The sequence below is a fragment of the Nothobranchius furzeri genome, chromosome 13 (assembly GCF_043380555.1).
Source record: "Nothobranchius furzeri strain GRZ-AD chromosome 13, NfurGRZ-RIMD1, whole genome shotgun sequence".
Lineage (NCBI taxonomy): Eukaryota > Metazoa > Chordata > Actinopteri > Cyprinodontiformes > Nothobranchiidae > Nothobranchius > Nothobranchius furzeri.
The window spans coordinates 11,924,078-11,945,974 of record NC_091753.1 but is presented as its reverse complement, the minus strand read 5'-3'; positions in this window follow the sequence as shown (position 1 = coordinate 11,945,974).

Sequence of the window (21,897 nt, the reverse complement as noted above, 5' to 3'; positions counted from 1 at the left end):
CTGACTGAGCACCTCCAGGAGAGAGGCCCAAGCAAGACTCGCCCCGAGGAGCGTCTTGCCACATGTCAGCACTCGGTCTGACTGAGCGCCTCCAGGAGAGAGGCCCAAGCAAGACGCGCCCCGAGGAGCATCTTGCCACATGTCAACAATGGGTCTGACTGAGGGCCTCCAGGAGAGAAGCCCAAGCAAGACGCGCCCCGAGGAGCGTCTTGCCACCTATCAACAATGGGTCTGACTGAGGGCCTCCATGAGAGAAGCCCAAGCAAGACGCGCCCCGAGGAGCGTCTTGCCACATGTCAACAATGAGTCTGACTGAGGGCCTCCAGGAGAGAAGCCCAAGCAAGACGTGTCCCGAGGAGCGTCTTGCCACATGTCACCACTCGGTCTGACTGAGTGCCTCCAGGAGAGAGGCCCAAGCAAGACGCGCCCCGAGGAGCGTCTTGCCACATGTCACCACTGGGTCTGACTGAGCATCTCCAGGAGAGAGGCTCAAGCAAGACGCGCCCGGAAGAGCGTCTTGCCACATGTCACCACTGGGTCTGACTGAGCGCCTCCAGGAGAGAGGCCCAAGCAAGACGCGCCCCGAGGAGCGTCTTGCCACATGTAAGCACTGGGTCTGACTGAGCGCCTCCAGGAGAGAGGCCCCAGCAAGACGCGCCCCGAGGACCGTCTTGCCTTATGTCAGCACTCGGTCTGACTGAGCGCCTCCAGGAGAGAGGCCCAAGCAAGACGCGCCCCGAGGAGCGTCTTGCCACATGTCAACAATGGGTCTGACTGAGGGCCTCCAGGAGAGAAGCCCAAGCAAGACGCGCCCCGAGGAGCGTCTTGCCACATGTCAACAATGGGTCTGACTGAGGGCCTCCAAGAGAGAAGCCTAAGCAAGACGCGCCCCGAGGAGCGTCTTGCACCATGTCAACACTGGGTCTGACTGAGCACCTCCAGGAGAGAGGTCCAAGCAAGACTCGCCCCGAGGAGCGTCTTGCCACATATCAACAATGGGTCTGACTGAGGGCCTCCATGAGAGAAGCCCAAGCAAGACGCGCCCCGAGGAGCGTCTTGCCACATGTCAGCACTCGGTCTGACTGAGCGCCTCCAGGAGAGAGGCCCAAGCAAGACGCGCCCCGAGGAGCGTCTTGCCACATATCAACAATGGGTCTGACTGAGGGCCTCCATGAGAGAAGCCCAAGCAAGACGCGCCCCGAGGAGCGTCTTTCCACATGTCAACAATGAGTCTGACTGAGGGCCTCCAGGAGAGAAGCCCAAGCAAGACGTGTCCCGAAGAGCGTCTTGCCACATGTCACCACTCGGTCTGACTGAGTGCCTCCAGGAGAGAGGCCCAAGCAAGACGCGGCCCGAGGAGCATCTTGCCACATATCAACAATGGGTCTGACTGAGGGCCTCCATGAGAGAAGCCCAAGCAAGACGCGCCCCGAGGAGCGTCTTGTCACGTGTCAACACTGGGTCTGACTGAGCGTCTCCAGGAGAGAGGCCCAAGCAAGACGCGCCCTGAGGAGCTTCTTGCCACATGTCACCACTGGGTCTGACTGAGCACCTCCAGGAGAGAGGCCCAAGCAAGACGCGCCCGAGGAGCGTCTTGCCACATGTCAACAATGAGTCTGACTGAGGGCCTCCAGGAGAGAGGCCCAAGCAAGACGCACCCCGAGGAGCGTCTTGACACATGTCAACACTGGGGATGACAGAGGGCCTCCAGGAGAGAGGCCCAAGCAAGATGCGCCCCGAGGAGCGTCTTGTCACGTGTCAACACTGGGTCTGACTGAGCATCTCCAGGAGAGAGGCTCAAGCAAGACGCGCCCCGAATAGCGTCTTGCCACATGTCACCACTGGGTCTGACTGAGCGCCTCCAGGAGAGAGGCCCAAGCAAGACGCGCCCCGAGGAGCGTCTTGCCACATGTAAGCACTGGGTCTGACTGAGCGCCTCCAGGAGAGAGGCCCCAGCAAGACGCACCCCGAGGAGCGTCTTGCCTTATGTCAGCACTCGGTCTGACTGAGCGCCTCCAGGAGAGAGGCCCAAGCAAGACGCGCCCCGAGGAGCGTCTTGCCACATGTCAACAATGGGTCTGACTGAGGGCCTCCAGGAGAGAAGCCCAAGCAAGACGCGCCCCGAGGAGCGTCTTGCCACATGTCAACAATGGGTCTGACTGAGGGCCTCCAAGAGAGAAGCCTAAGCAAGACGCGCCCCGAGGAGCGTCTTGAACCATGTCAACACTGGGTCTGACTGAGCACCTCCAGGAGAGAGGCCCAAGCAAGACTCGCCCCGAGGAGCGTCTTGCCACATATCAACAATGGGTCTGACTGAGGGCCTCCAAGAGAGAAGCCCAAGCAAGATGCGCCCCGAGGAGCGTCTTGCCACATGTCAGCACTCGGTCTGACTGAGCGCCTCCAGGAGAGAGGCCCAAGCAAGACGCGCCCCGAGGAGCGTCTTGCCACATATCAACAATGGGTCTGACTGAGGGCCTCCATGAGAGAAGCCCAAGCAAGACGCGCCCCGAGGAGCGTCTTGCCACATGTCAACAATGAGTCTGACTGAGGGCCTCCAGGAGAGAGGCCCAAGCAAGACGCGCCCTGAGGAGCGTCTTGCCACATGTCAACAATGAGTCTGACTGAGGGCCTCCAGGAGAGAAGCCCAAGCAAGACGCGTCCCGAGGAGTGTCTTGCCACATGTCAGCACTCGGTCTGAATGAGCGCCTCCAGGAGAGAGGCCCAAGCAAGACGCGCCCCGAGGAGCGTCTTGCCACATATCAACAATGGGTCTGACTGAGGGCCTCCATGAGAGAAGCCCAAGCAAGACGCGCCCCGAGGAGCGTCTTGTCACGTGTCAACACTGGGTCTAACTGAGCGTCTCCAGGAGAGAGGCCCAAGCAAGACGCGCCCTGAGGAGCTTCTTGCCACATGTCACCAATGGGTCTGACTGAGCGCCTCCAGGAGAGAGGCCCAAGCAAGACGCGCCCCGAGGAGCGTCTTGCCACATGTCAACAATGAGTCTGACTGAGGGCCTCCAGGAGAGAAGCCCAAGCAAGACGCGTCCCGAGGAGTGTCTTGCCACATGTCAGCACTCGGCCTGACTGAGCGCCTCCAGGAGAGAGGCCCAAGCAAGACGCGCCCCGAGGAGCGTCTTGCCACATATCAACAATGGGTCTGACTGAGGGCCTCCATGAGAGAAGCCCAAGCAAGAGGCGCCCCGAGGAGCGTCTTGTCACGTGTCAACACTGGGTCTGACTGAGCGTCTCCAGGAGAGAGGCCCAAGCAAGACGCGCCCCGAGGAGCGTCTCGCCACATGTCAGCACTCGGTCTGACTGAACGCCTCCAGGAGAGAAGCCCCAGCAAGACGCACCCCGAGGAGCGTCTTGCCACATGTAAGCACTGGGTCTGACTGAGCGCCTCCAGGAGAGAGGCCCAAGCAAGACGCGCCCCGAGGAGCGTCTTGCCACATGTCAACAATGGGTCTGACTGAGGGCCTCCAGGAGAGAAGCCCAAGCAAGATGCGCCCAAAGGAGCGTCTTGCCACATGTCACCACTGGGTCTGACTGTGCGCCTCCAGGAGAGAGGCCCAAGCAAGACGCGCCCCGAGGAGCGTCTTGCCACATGTCAACAATGAGTCTGACTGAGGGCCTCCAGGAGAGAAGCCCAAGCAAGACGCGTCCCGAGGAGTGTCTTGCCACATGTCAGCACTCGGCCTGACTGAGCGCCTCCAGGAGAGAGGCCCAAGCAAGACGCGCCCCGAGGAGCGTCTTGCCACATATCAACAATGGGTCTGACTGAGGGCCTCCATGAGAGAAGCCCAAGCAAGACGCGCCCCGAGGAGCGTCTTGTCACGTGTCAACACTGGGTCTGACTGAGCGTCTCCAGGAGAGAAGCCCAAGCAAGAAGCGCCCCGAGGAGCGTCTTGCCACATGTCAACAATGGGTCTGACTGAGGGCCTCCAGGAGAGAAGCCCAAGCAAGACGCGTCCCGAGGAGCGTCTTGCCACATGTCAGCACTCGGTCTGACTGAACGCCTCCAGGAGAGAAGCCCCAGCAAGACGCGCCCCGAGGAGCGTCTTGCCACATGTAAGCACTGGGTCTGACTGAGCGCCTCCAGGAGAGAGGCCCAAGCAAGACGCGCCCCGAGGAGCGTCTTGCCCTATGTCAACAATGGGTCTGACTGAGGGCCTCCAGGAGAGAAGCCCAAGCAAGATGCGCCCAAAGGAGCGTCTTGCCACATGTAAACAATGGGTCTGACTGAGGGCCTCCAGGAGAGAAGCCCAAGCAAGACGCGCCCCGAGGAGCGTCTTGCCACATGTCAGCACTCGGTCTGAATGAGCGCCTCCAGGAGAGAGGCCCAAGCAAGACGCGCCCCGAGGAGCGTCTTGCCACATATCAACAATGGGTCTGACTGAGGGCCTCCATGAGAGAAGCCCAAGCAAGACGCGCCCCGAGGAGCGTCTTGCCACATGTCACCACTGGGTCTGACTGAGCGCCTCCAGGAGAGAGGCCCAAGCAAGACACGCCCCGAGGAGCGTCTTGCCACGTGTCAACACTGGGTCTGACTGAGCGTCTCCAGGAGAGAGGCCCAAGCAAGACGCGCCCCGAGGAGCGTCTTGCCACATGTCACCACTGGGTCTGACTGAGCGCCTCCAGGAGAGAGGCCCAATCAAGACGCGCCCCGAGGAGCGTCTTGCCACATGTAAGCACTGGGTCTGACTGAGCGCCTCCAGGAGAGAAGCCCCAGCAAGACGCGCCCCGAGGAGCGTCTTACCACATGTCAGCACTCGGTCTGACTGAACGCCTCCAGGAGAGAAGCCCAAGCAAGATGCGCCCCGAGGAGCATCTTGCCACTTGTCAGCACTCGGTCTGACTGAACGCCTCCAGGAGAGAAGCCCCAGCAAGACTCGCCCCGAGGAGCGTCTTGCCACATGTAAGCACTGGGTCTGACTGAGCGCCTCCAGGAGAGAGGCCCCAGCAAGACGCGCCCCGAGGAGCGTCTTGACACATGTCAACACTGGGGCTGACATAGGGCCTCCAGGAGAGAGGCCCAAGCAAGATGCGCCCCGAGGAGCGTCTTGCCACATGTAAACAATGGGTCTGACTGAGGGCCTCCAGGAGAGAAGCACAAGCAAGACGCGCCCCGAGGAGCGTCTTGCCACATGTCAACAATGGGTCTGACTGATCGCCTCCAGGAGAGAGGCCCAAGCAAGACGCACCCCGAGGAGCGTCTTGACACATGTCAACACTGGGGCTGACAGACGGCCTCCAGGAGAGAGGCCCAAGCAAGATGCGCCCCAAGGAGCGTCTTGCCACATGTAAACAATGGGTCTGACTGAGGGCCTCCAGGAGAGAAGCCCAAGCAAGACGCGCCCCGAGTAGCGTCTTGCCACATGTCACCGCTGGGTCAAACTGAGCGCCTCCAGGAGAGAGGCCCAAGCAAGACGCGCCCCGAGGAGCGTCTTGCCACGTGTCAACACTGGGTCTGACTGAGCATCTCCAGGAGAGAGGCTCAAGCAAGACGCGCCCCGAGGAGCGTCTTGCCACATGTCAACAATGGGTCTGACTGAGGGCCTCCAGGAGAGAAGCCCAAGCAAGATGCGCCCAAAGGAGCGTCTTGCCACATGTAAACAATGGGTCTGACTCAGGGCCTCCAGGAGAGAAGCCCAAGCAAGACGCGCCCCGAGCAGCGTCTTGCCACATGTCAGCACTCGGTCTGACTGAGCGCCTCCAGGAGAGAGGCCCAAGCAAGACGCGCCCCGAGGAGCGTCTTGCCACATATCAACAATGGGTCTGACTGAGGGCCTCCATGAGAGAAGCCCAAGCAAGACGCGCCCCGAGGAGCGTCTTGCCACATGTCACCACTGGGTCTGACTGAGCGCCTCCAGGAGAGAGGCCCAAGCAAGACGCGCCCCGAGGAGCGTCTTGCCACGTGTCAACACTGGGTCTGACTGAGCGTCTCCAGGAGAGAGGCCCAAGCAAGACGCGCCCCGAGGAGCGTCTTGCCACATGTCACCACTGGGTCTGACTGAGCGCCTCCAGGAGAGAGGCCCAAGCAAGACGCGCCCCGAGGAGCGTCTTGCCACATGTAAGCACTGGGTCTGACTGAGCGCCTCCAGGAGAGAAGCCCCAGCAAGACGCGTCCCGAGGAGCGTCTTGCCACATGTCAGCACTCGGTCTGACTGAACGCCTCCAGGAGAGAAGCCCCAGCAAGACGCGCCCCGAGGAGCGTCTTGCCACATGTAAGCACTGGGTCTGACTGAGCGCCTCCAGGAGAGAGGCCCAAGCAAGTCGCGCCCCGAGGAGCGTCTTGCCACATGTCAACAATGGGTCTGACTGAGGGCCTCCAGGAGAGAAGCCCAAGCAAGATGCGCCCAAAGGAGCGTCTTGCCACATGTAAACAATGGGTCTGACTGAGGGCCTCCAGGAGAGAAGCCCAAGCAAGACGCGCCCCGAGGAGCGTCTTGCCACATGTCAGCACTCGGTCTGAATGAGCGCCTCCAGGAGAGAGGCCCAAGCAAGACGCGCCCCGAGGAGCGTCTTGCCACATATCAACAATGGGTCTGACTGAGGGCCTCCATGAGAGAAGCCCAAGCAAGACGCGCCCCGAGGAGCGTCTTGCCACATGTCACCACTGGGTCTGACTGAGCGCCTCCAGGAGAGAGGCCCAAGCAAGACACGCCCCGAGGAGCGTCTTGCCACGTGTCAACACTGGGTCTGACTGAGCGTCTCCAGGAGAGAGGCCCAAGCAAGACGCGCCCCGAGGAGCGTCTTGCCACATGTCACCACTGGGTCTGACTGAGCGCCTCCAGGAGAGAGGCCCAATCAAGACGCGCCCCAAGGAGCGTCTTGCCACATGTAAGCACTGGGTCTGACTGAGCGCCTCCAGGAGAGAAGCCCCAGCAAGACGCGCCCCGAGGAGCGTCTTACCACATGTCAGCACTCGGTCTGACTGAACGCCTCCAGGAGAGAAGCCCAAGCAAGACGCGCCCCGAGGAGCATCTTGCCACTTGTCAGCACTCGGTCTGACTGAACGCCTCCAGGAGAGAAGCCCCAGCAAGACGCGCCCCGAGGAGCGTCTTGCCACATGTCAACAATGAGTCTGACTGAGGGCCTCCAGGAGAGAGGCCCAAGCAAGACGCACCCCGAGGAGCGTCTTGACACATGTCAACACTGGGGATGACAGAGGGCCTCCAGGAGAGAGGCCCAAGCAAGATGCGCCCCGAGGAGCGTCTTGTCACGTGTCAACACTGGGTCTGACTGAGCATCTCCAGGAGAGAGGCTCAAGCAAGACGCGCCCCGAATAGCGTCTTGCCACATGTCACAACTGGGTCTGACTGAGCGCCTCCAGGAGAGAGGCCCAAGCAAGACGCGCCCCGAGGAGCGTCTTGCCACATGTAAGCACTGGGTCTGACTGAGCGCCTCCAGGAGAGAGGCCCCAGCAAGACGCGCCCCGAGGAGCGTCTTGCCTTATGTCAGCACTCGGTCTGACTGAGCGCCTCCAGGAGAGAGTCCCAAGCAAGACGCGCCCCGAGGAGCGTCTTGCCACATTTCAACAATGGGTCTGACTGAGGGCCTCCAGGAGAGAAGCCCAAGCAAGACGCGCCCCGAGGAGCGTCTTGCCACATGTCAACAATGGGTCTGACTGAGGGCCTCCAAGAGAGAAGCCTAAGCAAGACGCGCCCCGAGGAGCGTCTTGCACCATGTCAACACTGGGTCTGACTGAGCACCTCCAGGAGAGAGGCCAAGGCAAGACTCGCCCCGAGGAGCGTCTTGCCACATATCAACAATGGGTCTGACTGAGGGCCTCCATGAGAGAAGCCCAAGCAAGATGCGCCCCGAGGAGCGTCTTGCCACATGTCAGCACTCGGTCTGACTGAGCGCCTCCAGGAGAGAGGCCCAAGCAAGACGCGCCCCGAGGAGCGTCTTGCCACATATCAACAATGGGTCTGACTGAGGGCCTCCATGAGAGAAGCCCAAGCAAGACGCGCCCCGAGGAGCATCTTGCCACATGTCAACAATGAGTCTGACTGAGGGCCTCCAGGAGAGAAGCCCAGCAAGACGCGTCCCGAGGAGCGTCTTGCCACATGTCACCACTCGGTCTGACTGAGTGCCTCCAGGAGAGAGGCCCAAGCAAGACGCGCCCTGAGGAGCGTCTTGCCACATGTCAACAATGAGTCTGACTGAGGGCCTCCAGGAGAGAAGCCCAAGCAAGACGCGTCCCGAGGAGCGTCTTGCCACATATCAACAATGGGTCTGACTGAGGGCCTCCATGAGAGAAGCCAAAGCAAGACGCGCCCCGAGGAGCTTCTTGTCACGTGTCAACACTGGGTCTGACTGAGCGTCTCCAGGAGAGAGGCCCAAGCAAGACGCGCCCTGAGGAGCTTCTTGCCACATGTCACCACTGGGTCTGACTGAGCGCCTCCAGGAGAGAGGCCCAAGCAAGACGCGCCCCGAGGAGCGTCTTGCCACATGTCAACAATGAGTCTGACTGAGGGCCTCCAGGAGAGAAGCCCAAGCAAGACGCGTCCCGAGGAGTGTCTTGCCACATGTCAGCACTCGGCCTGACTGAGCGCCTCCAGGAGAGAGGCCCAAGCAAGACGCGCCCCGAGGAGCGTCTTGCCACATATCAACAATGAGTCTGACTGAGGGCCTCCAGGAGAGAAGCCCAAGCAAGACGCGTCCCGAGGAGTGTCTTGCCACATGTCAGCACTCGGCCTGACTGAGCGCCTCCAGGAGAGAGGCCCAAGCAAGACGCGCCCCGAGGAGCGTCTTGCCACATATCAACAATGGGTCTGACTGAGGGCCTCCATGAGAGAAGCCCAAGCAAGACGCGCCCCGAGGAGCGTCTTGTCACGTGTCAACACTGGGTCTGACTGAGCGTCTCCAGGAGAGAGGCCCAAGCAAGACGCGCCCCGAGGAGCGTCTTGCCACATGTCAACAATGGGTCTGACTGAGGGCCTCCAGGAGAGAAGCCCAAGCAAGACGCGTCCCGAGGAGCGTCTTGCCACATGTCAGCACTCGGTCTGACTGAACGCCTCCAGGAGAGAAGCCCCAGCAAGACGCGCCCCGAGGAGCGTCTTGCCACATGTAAGCACTGGGTCTGACTGAGAGCCTCCAGGAGAGAGGCCCAAGCAAGACGCGGCCCGAGGAGTGTCTTGCCACATGTCAACAATGGGTCTGACTGAGGGCCTCCAGGAGAGAAGCCCAAGCAAGATGCGCCCAAAGGAGCGTCTTGCCACATGTAAACAATGGGTCTGACTGAGGGCCTCCAGGAGAGAAGCCCAAGCAAGACGCGCCCCGAGGAGCGTCTTGCCACATGTCAGCACTCGGTCTGAATGAGCGCCTCCAGGAGAGAGGCCCAAGCAAGACGCGCCACGAGGAGCGTCTTGCCACGTGTCAACACTGGGTCTGACTGAGCGTCTCCAGGAGAGAGGCCCAAGCAAGACGCGCCCCGAGGAGCGTCTTGCCACATGTCACCACTGGGTCTGACTGAGCGCCTCCAGGAGAGAGGCCCAATCAAGATGCGCCCCGAGGAGCGTCTTGCCACATGTAAGCACTGGGTCTGACTGAGCGCCTCCAGGAGAGAAGCCCCAGCAAGACGCGCCCCGAGGAGCGTCTTACCACATGTCAGCACTCGGTCTGACTGAACGCCTCCAGGAGAGAAGCCCAAGCAAGACGCGCCCCGAGGAGCATCTTGCCACTTGTCAGCACTCGGTCTGACTGAACACCTCCAGGAGAGAAGCCCCAGCAAGACGCGCCCCGAGGAGCGTCTTGCCACATGTAAGCACTGGGTCTGACTGAGCGCCTCCAGGAGAGAGGCCCCAGCAAGACGCGCCCCGAGGAGCGTCTTGCCACATGTCAACAATGGGTCTGACTGAACGCCTCCAGGAGAGAAGCCCCAGCAAGACGCGCCCCGAGGAGCGTCTTGCCACATGTAAGCACTGGGTCTGACTGAGCGCCTCCAGGAGAGAGGCCCCAGCAAGACGCGCCCCGAGGAGCGTCTTGACACATGTCAACACTGGGGCTGACATAGGGCCTCCGTGAGAGAGGCCCAAGCAAGATGCGCCCCGAGGAGCGTCTTGCCACATGTAAACAATGGGTCTGACTGAGGGCCTCCAGGAGAGAAGCACAAGCAAGACGCGCCCCGAGGAGCGTCTTGCCACATGTCAACAATGGGTCTGACTGAGCGCCTCCAGGAGAGAGGCCCAAGCAAGACGCACCCCGAGGAGCGTCTTGACACATGTCAACACTGGGGCAGACAGAGGGCCTCCAGGAGAGAGGCCCAAGCAAGATGCGCCCCAAGGAGCGTCTTGCCACATGTAAACAATGGGTCTGACTGAGGGCCTCCAGGAGAGAAGCCCAAGCAAGACGCGCCCCGAGGAGCGTATTGCCACATGTCACCACTGGGTCAGACTGAGCGCCTCCAGGAGAAAGGACCAAGCAAGACGCGCCCCGAGGAGCGTCTTGCCACGTGTCAACACTGGGTCTGACTGAGCATCTCCAGGAGAGAGGCTCAAGCAAGACGCGCCCCGAAGAGCGTCTTGCCACATGTCACCACTGGGTCTGACTGAGCGCCTCCAGGAGAGAGGCCCAAGCAAGACGCGCCCCGAGGAGCGTCTTGCCACATGTAAGCACTGGGTCTGACTGAGCGCCTCCAGGAGAGAAGCCCAAGCAAGATGCGCCCAAAGGAGCGTCTTGCCACATGTAAACAATGGGTCTGACTCAGGGCCTCCAGGAGAGAAGCCCAAGCAAGACGCGCCCCGAGCAGCGTCTTGCCACATGTCAGCACTCGGTCTGACTGAGCGCCTCCAGGAGAGAGGCCCAAGCAAGACGCGCCCCGAGGAGCGTCTTGCCACATATCAACAATGGGTCTGACTGAGGGCCTCCATGAGAGAAGCCCAAGCAAGACGCGCCCCGAGGAGCGTCTTGCCACATGTCACCACTGGGTCTGACTGAGCGCCTCCAGGAGAGAGGCCCAAGCAAGACGCGCCCCGAGGAGCGTCTTGCCACGTGTCAACACTGGGTCTGACTGAGCGTCTCCAGGAGAGAGGCCCAAGCAAGACGCGCCCCGAGGAGCGTCTTGCCACATGTCACCACTGGGTCTGACTGAGCGCCTCCAGGAGAGAGGCCCAAGCAAGACGCGCCCCGAGGAGCGTCTTGCCACATGTAAGCACTGGGTCTGACTGAGCGCCTCCAGGAGAGAAGCCCCAGCAAGACGCGTCCCGAGGAGCGTCTTGCCACATGTCAGCACTCGGTCTGACTGAACGCCTCCAGGAGAGAAGCCCCAGCAAGACGGGCCCCGAGGAGCGTCTTGCCACATGTAAGCACTGGGTCTGACTGAGCGCCTCCAGGAGAGAGGCCCAAGCAAGACGCGCCCCGAGGAGCGTCTTGCCACATGTCAACAATGGGTCTGACTGAGGGCCTCCAGGAGAGAAGCCCAAGCAAGATGCGCCCAAAGGAGCGTCTTGCCACATGTAAACAATGGGTCTGACTGAGGGCCTCCAGGAGAGAAGCCCAAGCAAGACGCGCTCCGAGGAGCGTCTTGCCACATGTCAGCACTCGGTCTGAATGAGCGCCTCCAGGAGAGAGGCCCAAGCAAGACGCGCCCCGAGGAGCGTCTTGCCACATATCAACAATGGGTCTGACTGAGGGCCTCCATGAGAGAAGCCCAAGCAAGACGCGCCCCGAGGAGCGTCTTGCCACATGTCACCACTGGGTCTGACTGAGCGCCTCCAGGAGAGAGGCCCAAGCAAGACACGCCCCGAGGAGCGTCTTGCCACGTGTCAACACTGGGTCTGACTGAGCATCTCCAGGAGAGAGGCCCAAGCAAGACGCGCCCCGAGGAGCGTCTTGCCACATGTCACCACTGGGTCTGACTGAGCGCCTCCAGGAGAGAGGCCCAATCAAGACGCGCCCCGAGGAGCGTCTTGCCACATGTAAGCACTGGGTCTGACTGAACGCCTCCAGGAGAGAAGCCCAAGCAAGACGCGCCCCGAGGAATATCTTGCCACTTGTCAGCACTCGGTCTGACTGAACGCCTCCAGGAGAGAAGCCCCAGCAAGACGCGCCCCGAGGAGCGTCTTGCCACATGTAAGCACTGGGTCTGACTGAGCACCTCCAGGAGAAAGGCCCAAGCAAGACGCGCCCCGAGGAGCGTCTTGCCACGTGTCAACACTGGGTCTGACTGAGCATCTCCAGGAGAGAGGCTCAAGCAAGACGCGCCCCACAGAGCGTCTTGCCACATGTCACCACTGGGTCTGACTGAGCGCCTCCAGGAGAGAGGCCCAAGCAAGACGCGCCCCGAGGAGCGTCTTGCCACATGTCAACAATGGGTCTGACTGAGGGCCTCCAGGAGAGAAGCCCAAGCAAGATGCGCCCAAAGGAGCGTCTTGCCACATGTAAACAATGGGTCTGACTCAGGGCCTCCAGGAGAGAAGCCCAAGCAAGACGCGCCCCGAGCAGCGTCTTGCCACATGTCAGCACTCGGTCTGACTGAGCGCCTCCAGGAGAGAGGCCCAAGCAAGACGCGCCCCGAGGAGCGTCTTGCCACATATCAACAATGGGTCTGACTGAGGGCCTCAATGAGAGAAGCCCAAGAAAGACGCGCCCCGAGGAGCGTCTTGCCACATGTCACCACTGGGTCTGACTGAGCATCTCCAGGAGAGAGGCTCAAGCAAGACGCGCCCCGAAGAGCGTCTTGCCACATGTCACCACTGGGTCTGACTGAGCGCCTCCAGGAGAGAGGCCCAAGCAAGACGCGCCCCGAGGAGCGTCTTGCCACATGTCAACAATGGGTCTGACTGAGGGCCTCCAGGAGAGAAGCCCCAGCAAGATGCGCCCAAAGGAGCGTCTTGCCACATGTAAACAATGGGTCTGACTCAGGGCCTCCAGGAGAGAAGCCCAAGCAAGACGCGCCCCGAGCAGCGTCTTGCCACATGTCAGCACTCGGTCTGACTGAGCGCCTCCAGGAGAGAGGCCCAAGCAAGACGCGCCCCGAGGAGCGTCTTGCCACATATCAACAATGGGTCTGACTGAGGGCCTCCATGAGAGAAGCCCAAGCAAGACGCGCCCCGAGGAGCGTCTTGCCACATGTCACCACTGGGTCTGACTGAGCGCCTCCGGGAGAGAGGCCCAAGCAAGACGCGCCCCGAGGAGCGTCTTGCCACGTGTCAACACTGGGTCTGACTGAGCGTCTCCAGGAGAGAGGCCCAAGCAAGAAGCGCCCCGAGGAGCGTCTTGCCACATGTCACCACTGGGTCTGACTGAGCGCCTCCAGGAGAGAGGCCCAAGCAAGACGCGCCCCGAGGAGCGTCTTGCCACATGTAAGCACTGGGTCTGACTGAGCGCCTCCAGGAGAGAAGCCCCAGCAAGACGCGCCCCGAGGAGCGTCTTACCACATGTCAGCACTGGGTCTGACTGAGCGCATCCAGGAGAGAGGCCCCAGCAAGACGCGCCCCGAGGAGCGTCTTGACACATGTCAACGCTGGGGCTGACAGAGGGCCTCCAGGAGAGAGGCCCAAGCAAGATGCGCCCCGAGGAGCGTCTTGCCACATGTAAACAATGGGTCTGACTGAGGGCCTCCAGGAGAGAAGCACAAGCAAGACGCGCCCCGAGGAGCGTCTTGCCACATGTCAACAATGGGTCTGACTGAGGGCCTCCAGGAGAGAAGCCCAAGCAAGACGCGCCCCGAGGAGCGTCTTGCCACATGTCAGCACTCGGTCTGACTGAGCGCCTCCAGGAGAGAGGCCCAAGCAAGACGCACCCCGAGGAGCGTCTTGACACATGTCAACACTGGGGATGACAGAGGGCCTCCAGGAGAGAGGCCCAAGCAAGATGCGCCCCAAGGAGCGTCTTGCCACATGTAAACAATGGGTCTGACTGAGGGCCTCCAGGATAGAAGCCCAAGCAAGACGCGCCCCGTGGAGCGTCTTGCCACATGTCAGCACTCGGTCTGACTGAGCGCCTCCAGGAGAGAGGCCCAAGCAAGACGCGCCCCGAGGAGCGTCTTGCCACGTATCAACAATGGGTCTGACTGAGGGCCTCCATGAGAGTAGCCCAAGCAAGACGCGCCCCGAGGAGCGTCTTGTCACGTGTCAACACTGGGTCTGACTGAGCATCTCCAGGAGAGAGGCTCAAGCAAGACGCGCCCCGAAGAGCGTCTTGCCACATGTCACCACTGGGTCTGACTGAGCGCCTCCAGGAGAGAGGCCCAAGCAAGACGCGCCCCGAGGAGCGTCTTGCCACATGTAAGCACTGGGTCTGACTGAGCGCCTCCAGGAGAGAGGCCCCAGCAAGACGCGCCCCGAGGAGCGTCTTGCCTTATGTCAGCACTCGGTCTGACTGAGCGCCTCCAGGAGAGAGGCCCAAGCAAGACGCGCCCCGAGGAGCGTCTTGCCACATGTCAACAATGGGTCTGACTGAGGGCCTCCAGGAGAGAAGCCCAAGCAAGACGCGCCCCGAGGAGCGTCTTGCCACATGTCAACAATGGGTCTGACTGAGGGCCTCCAAGAGAGAAGCCTAAGCAAGACGCGCCCCGAGGAGCGTCTTGAACCATGTCAACACTGGGTCTGACTGAGCACCTCCAGGAGAGAGGCCCAAGCAAGACTCGCCCCGAGGAGCGTCTTGCCACATATCAACAATGGGTCTGACTGAGGGCCTCCAAGAGAGAAGCCCAAGCAAGACGCGCCCCGAGGAGCGTCTTGCCACATGTCAGCACTCGGTCTGACTGAGCGCCTCCAGGAGAGAGGCCCAAGCAAGACGCGCCCCGAGGAGCGTCTTGCCACATATAAACAATGGGTCTGACTGAGGGCCTCCATGAGAGAAGCCCAAGCAAGACGCGCCCCGAGGAGCGTCTTGTCACGTGTCAACACTGGGTCTGACTGAGCGTCTCCAGGAAAGAGGCCCAAGCAAGACGCGCCCCGAGGAGCGTCTTGCCACATGTCAACAATGAGTCTGACTGAGGGCCTCCAGGAGAGAAGCCCAAGCAAGACGCGTCCCGAGGAGTGTCTTGCCACATGTCAGCACTCGGTCTGAATGAGCGCCTCCAGGAGAGAGGCCCAAGCAAGACGCGCCCCGAGGAGCATCTTGCCACATATCAACAATGGGTCTGACTGAGGGCCTCCATGAGAGAAGCCCAAGCAAGACGCGCCCCGAGGAGCGTCTTGTCACGTGTCAACACTGGGTCTGACTGAGCGTCTCCAGGAGAGAGGCCCAAGCAAGACGCGCCCTGAGGAGCTTCTTGCCACATGTCACCACTGGGTCTGACTGAGCGCCTCCAGGAGAGAGGCCCAAGCAAGACGCGCCCCGAGGAGCGTCTTGCCACATGTCAACAATGAGTCTGACTGAGGGCCTCCAGGAGAGAAGCCCAAGCAAGACGCGTCCCGAGGAGTGTCTTGCCACATGTCAGCACTCGGCCTGACTGAGCACCTCCGGGAGAGAGGCCCAAACAAGACGCGCCCCGAGGAGCGTCTTACCACATATCAACAATGGGTCTGACTGAGGGCCTCCATGAGAGAAGCCCAAGCAAGACGCGCCCCGAGGAGCGTCTTGTCACGTGTCAACACTGGGTCTGACTGAGCGTCTCCAGGAGAGAGGCCCAAGCAAGACGCGCCCCGAGGAGCGTCTTGCCTTATGTCAGCACTCGGTCTGACTGAGCGCCTCCAGGAGAGAGGCCCAAGCAAGACGCGTCCCGAGGAGTGTCTTGCCACATGTCAACAATGAGTCTGACTGAGGGCCTCCAGGAGAGAAGCCCAAGCAAGACGCGTCCCGAGGAGTGTCTTGCCACATGTCAACAATGGGTCTGACTGAGGGCCTCCAGGAGAGAAGCCCAAGCAAGACGCGCCCCGAGGAGCGTCTTGCCACATGTCAGCACTCGGTCTGACTGAGCGCCTCCAGGAGAGAGGCCCAAGCAAGACGCACCCCGCGGAGCGTCTTGACAAATGTCAACACTGGGGCTGACAGAGGAACTCCAGGAGAGAGGCCCAAGCAAGATGCGCCCCGAGGAGCGTCTTGCCACATGTAAACAATGGGTCTGACTGAGGGCCTCCAGGAGAGAAGCCTCAAGCAAGACGTGCCCCGAGGAGCGTCTTGCCACATGTCAACAATGGGTCTGACTGAGCGCCTCCAGGAGAGAAGCCCAAGCAAGACGCGCCCCGAGGAGCGTCTTGCCACATGTCAGCACTCGGTCTGACTGAGCGCCTCCAGGAGAGAGGCCCAAGCAAGACGCGCCCCGAGGAGCGTCTTGCCACATGTCAACAATGGGTCTGACTGAGGGCCTCCAGGAGAGAAGCCTCAAGCAAGACGTGCCCCGAGGAGCGTCTTGCCACATGTCAACAATGGGTCTGACTGAGCGCCTCCAGGAGAGAGGCCCAAGCAAGACGCGCCCCGAGGAGCGTCTTGCCACATGTCACCACTGGGTCTGACTGAGCGCCTCCAGGAGAGAGGCCCAAGCAAGACGCGCCCCGAGGAGCGTCTTGCCACATGTCAACAATGGGTCTGACTGAGGGCCTCCAGGAGAGAAGCCCAAGCAAGACGCGTCCCGAGGAGCGTCTTGCCACATGTCAGCACTCGGTCTGACTGAACGCCTCCAGGAGAGAAGCCCCAGCAAGACGCGCCCCGAGGAGCGTCTTGCCACATGTAAGCACTGGGTCTGACTGAGCGCCTCCATGAGAGAAGCCCCAGCAAGACGCGCCCCGAGGAGCGTCTTGCCACATGTAAGCACTGGGTCTGACTGAGCGCCTCCAGGAGAGAGGCCCAAGCAAGACGCGCCCCGAGGAGCGTCTTGCGACATGTAAGCACTGGGTCTGACTGAGCGCCTCCAGGAGAGAAGCCCCACTAAGACGCGCCCCGAGGAGCGTCTTACCACATGTCAGCACTCGGTCTGACTGAACGCCTCCAGGAGAGAAGCCCAAGCAAGACGCGCCCCGAGGAGCGTCTTGCCACATGTCAGCACTCGGTCTGACTGAACGCCTCCAGGAGAGAAGCCCCAGCAAGACACGCCCCGAGGAGCGTCTTGCCACATGTAAGCACTGGGTCTGACTGAGCGCCTCCAGGAGAGAGGCCCCAGCAAGACGCGCCCCGAGGAGCGTCTTGCCTTATGTCAGCACTCGGTCTGACTGAGCGCCTCCAGGAGAGAGGCCCAAGCAAGACGCGCCCCGCGGAGCGTCTTGCCACATGTCAACAATGGGTCTGACTGAGGGCCTCCAGGAGAGAAGCCCAAGCAAGACGCGCCCCGAGGAGCGTCTTGCCACATGTCAGCACTCGGTCTGACTGAGCGACTCCAGGAGAGAGGCCCAAGCAAGACGCACCCCGGGGAGCGTCTTGACACATGTCAACACTGGGGCTGACAGAGGGCCTCCAGGAGAGAGGCCCAAGCAAGATGCGCCCCGAGGAGCGTCTTGCCACATGTAAACAATGGGTCTGACTGAGGGCCTCCAAGAGAGAAGCCCAAGCAAGACGCGCCCCGAGGAGCGTCTTGCACCATGTCAACACTGGGTCTGACTGAGCACCTCCAGGAGAGAGGCCCAAGCAAGACTCGCCCCGAGGAGCGTCTTGCCACATATCAACAATGGGTCTGACTGAGGGCCTCCATGAGAGAAGCCCAAGCAAGATGCGCCCCGAGGAGCATCTTGCCACATGTCAGCACTCGGTCTGACTGAGGTCCTCCAAGAGAGAAGCCCAAGCAAGACGCGCCCCGAGGAGCGTCTTGCACCATGTCAACACTGGGTCTGACTGAGCACCTCCAGGAGAGAGGCCCAAGCAAGACTCGCCCCGAGGAGCGTCGTGCCACATATCAACAATGGGTCTGACTGAGGGCCTCCATGAGAGAAGCCCAAGCAAGACGGGCCCCGAGGAGCGTCTTGCCACATGTCAGCACTCGGTCTGACTGAGCGCCTCCAGGAGAGAGGCCCAAGCAAGACGCGCCCCGAGGAGTGTCTTGCCACATATCAACAATGGGTCTGACTGAGGGCCTCCATGAGAGAAGCCCAAGCAAGACGCGCCCCGAGGAGCGTCTTGTCACGTGTCAACACTGGGTCTGACTGAGCGTCTCCAGGAGAGAGGCCCAAGCAAGATGCGCCCCGAGGAGCGTCTTGCCACATGTAAACAATGGGTCTGACTGAGGGCCTCCAGGAGAGAAGCCCAAGCAAGACGCGTCCCGAGGAGTGTCTTGCCACATGTCAGCACTCGGTCTGACTGAGGGCCTCCAGGAGAGAAGCCTCAAGCAAGACGTGCCCCGAGGAGCGTCTTGCCACATGTCAACAATGGGTCTGACTGAGCGCCTCCAGGAGAGAGGCCCAAGCAAGACGCGCCCCGAGGAGCGTCTTGCCACATGTCACCACTGGGTCTGACTGAGCGCCTCCAGGAGAGAGGCCCAAGCAAGACGCGCCCCGAGGAGCGTCTTGCCACATGTCAACAATGGGTCTGACTGAGGGCCTCCAGGAGAGAAGCCCAAGCAAGACGCGTCCCGAGGAGCGTCTTGCCACATGTCAGCACTCGGTCTGACTGAACGCCTCCAGGAGAGAAGCCCCAGCAAGACGCGCCCCGAGGAGCGTCTTGCCACATGTAAGCACTGGGTCTGACTGAGCGCCTGCATGAGAGAAGCCCCAGCAAGACGCGCCCCGAGGAGCGTCTTGCCACATGTAAGCACTGGGTCTGACTGAGCGCCTCCAGGAGAGAGGCCCAAGCAAGACGCGCCCCGAGGAGCGTCTTGCCACATGTAAGCACTGGGTCTAACTGAGCGCCTCCAGGAGAGAAGCCCCACTAAGACGCGCCCCGAGGAGCGTCTTACCACATGTCAGCACTCGGTCTGACTGAACGCCTCCAGGAGAGAAGCCCAAGCAAGACGCGCCCCGAGGAGCGTCTTGCCACATGTCAGCACTCGGTCTGACTGAACGCCTCCAGGAGAGAAGCCCCAGCAAGACACGCCCCGAGGAGCGTCTTGCCACATGTAAGCACTGGGTCTGACTGAGCGCCTCCAGGAGAGAGGCCCCAGCAAGACGCGCCCCGAGGAGCGTCTTGCCTTATGTAAGCACTCGGTCTGACTGAGCGCCTCCAGGAGAGAGGCCCAAGCAAGACGCGCCCCGCGGAGCGTCTTGCCACATGTCAACAATGGGTCTGACTGAGGGCCTCCAGGAGAGAAGCCCAAGCAAGACGCGCCCCGAGGAGCGTCTTGCCACATGTCAGCACTCGGTCTGACTGAACGCCTCCAGGAGAGAAGCCCCAGCAAGACACGCCCCGAGGAGCGTCTTGCCACATGTAAGCACTGGGTCTGACTGAGCGCCTCCAGGAGAGAGGCCCCAGCAAGACGCGCCCCGAGGAGCGTCTTGCCTTATGTCAGCACTCGGTCTGACTGAGCGCCTCCAGGAGAGAGGCCCAAGCAAGACGCGCCCCGCGGAGCGTCTTGCCACATGTCAACAATGGGTCTGACTGAGGGCCTCCAGGAGAGAAGCCCAAGCAAGACGCGCCCCGAGGAGCGTCTTGCCACATGTCAGCACTCGGTCTGACTGAGCGACTCCAGGAGAGAGGCCCAAGCAAGACGCACCCCGGGGAGCGTCTTGACACATGTCAACACTGGGGCTGACAGAGGGCCTCCAGGAGAGAGGCCCAAGCAAGATGCGCCCCGAGGAGCGTCTTGCCACATGTAAACAATGGGTCTGACTGAGGGCCTCCAAGAGAGAAGCCCAAGCAAGACGCGCCCCGAGGAGCGTCTTGCACCATGTCAACACTGGGTCTGACTGAGCACCTCCAGGAGAGAGGCCCAAGCAAGACTCGCCCCGAGGAGCGTCTTGCCACATATCAACAATGGGTCTGACTGAGGGCCTCCATGAGAGAAGCCCAAGCAAGATGCGCCCCGAGGAGCATCTTGTCACATGTCACCACTGGGTCTGACTGAGCGCCTCCAGGCGAGAGGCCCAAGCAAGACGCGCCCCGAGGAGCGTCTTGCCACATGTCACCACTGGGTCTGACTGAGCGCCTCCAGGAGAGAGGCCCAAGCAAGACGCGCCCCGAGGAGCGTCTTGCCACATGTCAACAATGAGTCTGACTGAGGGCCTCCAGGAGAGAAGCCCAAGCAAGATGCGTCCCGAGGAGTGTCTTGCCACATGTCAGCACTCGGTCTGACTGAACGCCTCCAGGAGAGAAGCCCCAGCAAGACGCGCCCCGAGGAGCGTCTTGCCACATGTAAGCACTGGGTCTGACTGAGCACCTCCAGGAGAGAGGCCCCAGCAAGACGCGCCCCGAGGAGCGTCTTGCCTTATGTCAGCACTCGGTCTGACTGAGCGCCTCCAGGAGAGAGGCCCAAGCAAGACGCGTCCCGAGGAGTGTCTTGCCACATGTCAACAATGAGTCTGACTGAGGGCCTCCAGGAGAGAAGCCCAAGCAAGACGCGTCCCGAGGAGTGTCTTGCCACATGTCAACAATGGGTCTGACTGAGGGCCTCCAGGAGAGAAGCCCAAGCAAGACGCGCCCCGAGGAGCGTCTTGCCACATGTCAGCACTCGGTCTGACTGAGCGCCTCCAGGAGAGAGGCCCAAGCAAGACGCACCCCGCGGAGCGTCTTGACAAATGTCAACACTGGGGCTGACAGAGGAACTCCAGGAGAGAGGCCCAAGCAAGATGCGCCCCGAGGAGCGTCTTGCCACATGTAAACAATGGGTCTGACTGAGGGCCTCCAGGAGAGAAGCCCAAGCAAGACGCGCCCCGAGGAGCGTCTTGCCACATGTCAGCACTCGGTCTGACTGAGCGCCTCCAGGAGAGAGGCCCAAGCAAGACGCGCCCCGAGGAGCGTCTTGCCACATGTAAGCACTGCGTCTGACTGAGCGCCTCCAGGAGAGAGGCCCAAGCAAGACGCGCCCCGAGGAGCGTCTTGCCACATGTCAACAATGGGTCTGACTGAGGGCCTCCAGGAGAGAAGCCTCAAGCAAGACGTGCCCCGAGGAGCGTCTTGCCACATGTCAACAATGGGTCTGACTGAGCGCCTCCAGGAGAGAGGCCCAAGCAAGACGCGCCCCGAGGAGCGTCTTGCCACATGTCACCACTGGGTCTGACTGAGCGCCTCCAGGAGAGAGGCCCATGCAAGACGCGCCCCGAGGAGCGTCTTGCCACATGTCAACAATGGGTCTGACTGAGGGCCTCCAGGAGAGAAGCCCAAGCAAGACGCGTCCCGAGGAGCGTCTTGCCACATGTCAGCACTCGGTCTGACTGAACGCCTCCAGGAGAGAAGCCCCAGCAAGACGCGCCCCGAGGAGCGTCTTGCCACGTGTAAGCACTGGGTCTGACTGAGCGCCTCCATGAGAGAAGCCCCAGCAAGACGCGCCCCGAGGAGCGTCTTGCCACATGTAAGCACTGGGTCTGACTGAGCGCCTCCAGGAGAGAGGCCCAAGCAAGACGCGCCCCGAGGAGCGTCTTGCCACATGTAAGCACTGGGTCTGACTGAGCGCCTCCAGGAGAGAAGCCCCACTAAGACGCGCCCCGAGGAGCGTCTTACCACATGTCAGCACTCGGTCTGACTGAACGCCTCCAGGAGAGAAGCCCAAGCAAGACGCGCCCCGAGGAGCGTCTTGCCACATGTCAGCACTCGGTCTGACTGAACGCCTCCAGGAGAGAAGCCCCAGCAAGACACGCCCCGAGGAGCGTCTTGCCACATGTAAGCACTGGGTCTGACTGAGCGCCTCCAGGAGAGAGGCCCCAGCAAGACGCGCCCCGAGGAGCGTCTTGCCTTATGTCAGCACTCGGTCTGACTGAGCGCCTCCAGGAGAGAGGCCCAAGCAAGACGCGCCCCGCGGAGCGTCTTGCCACATGTCAACAATGGGTCTGACTGAGGGCCTCCAGGAGAGAAGCCCAAGCAAGACGCGCCCCGAGGAGCGTCTTGCCACATGTCAGCACTCGGTCTGACTGAGCGACTCCAGGAGAGAGGC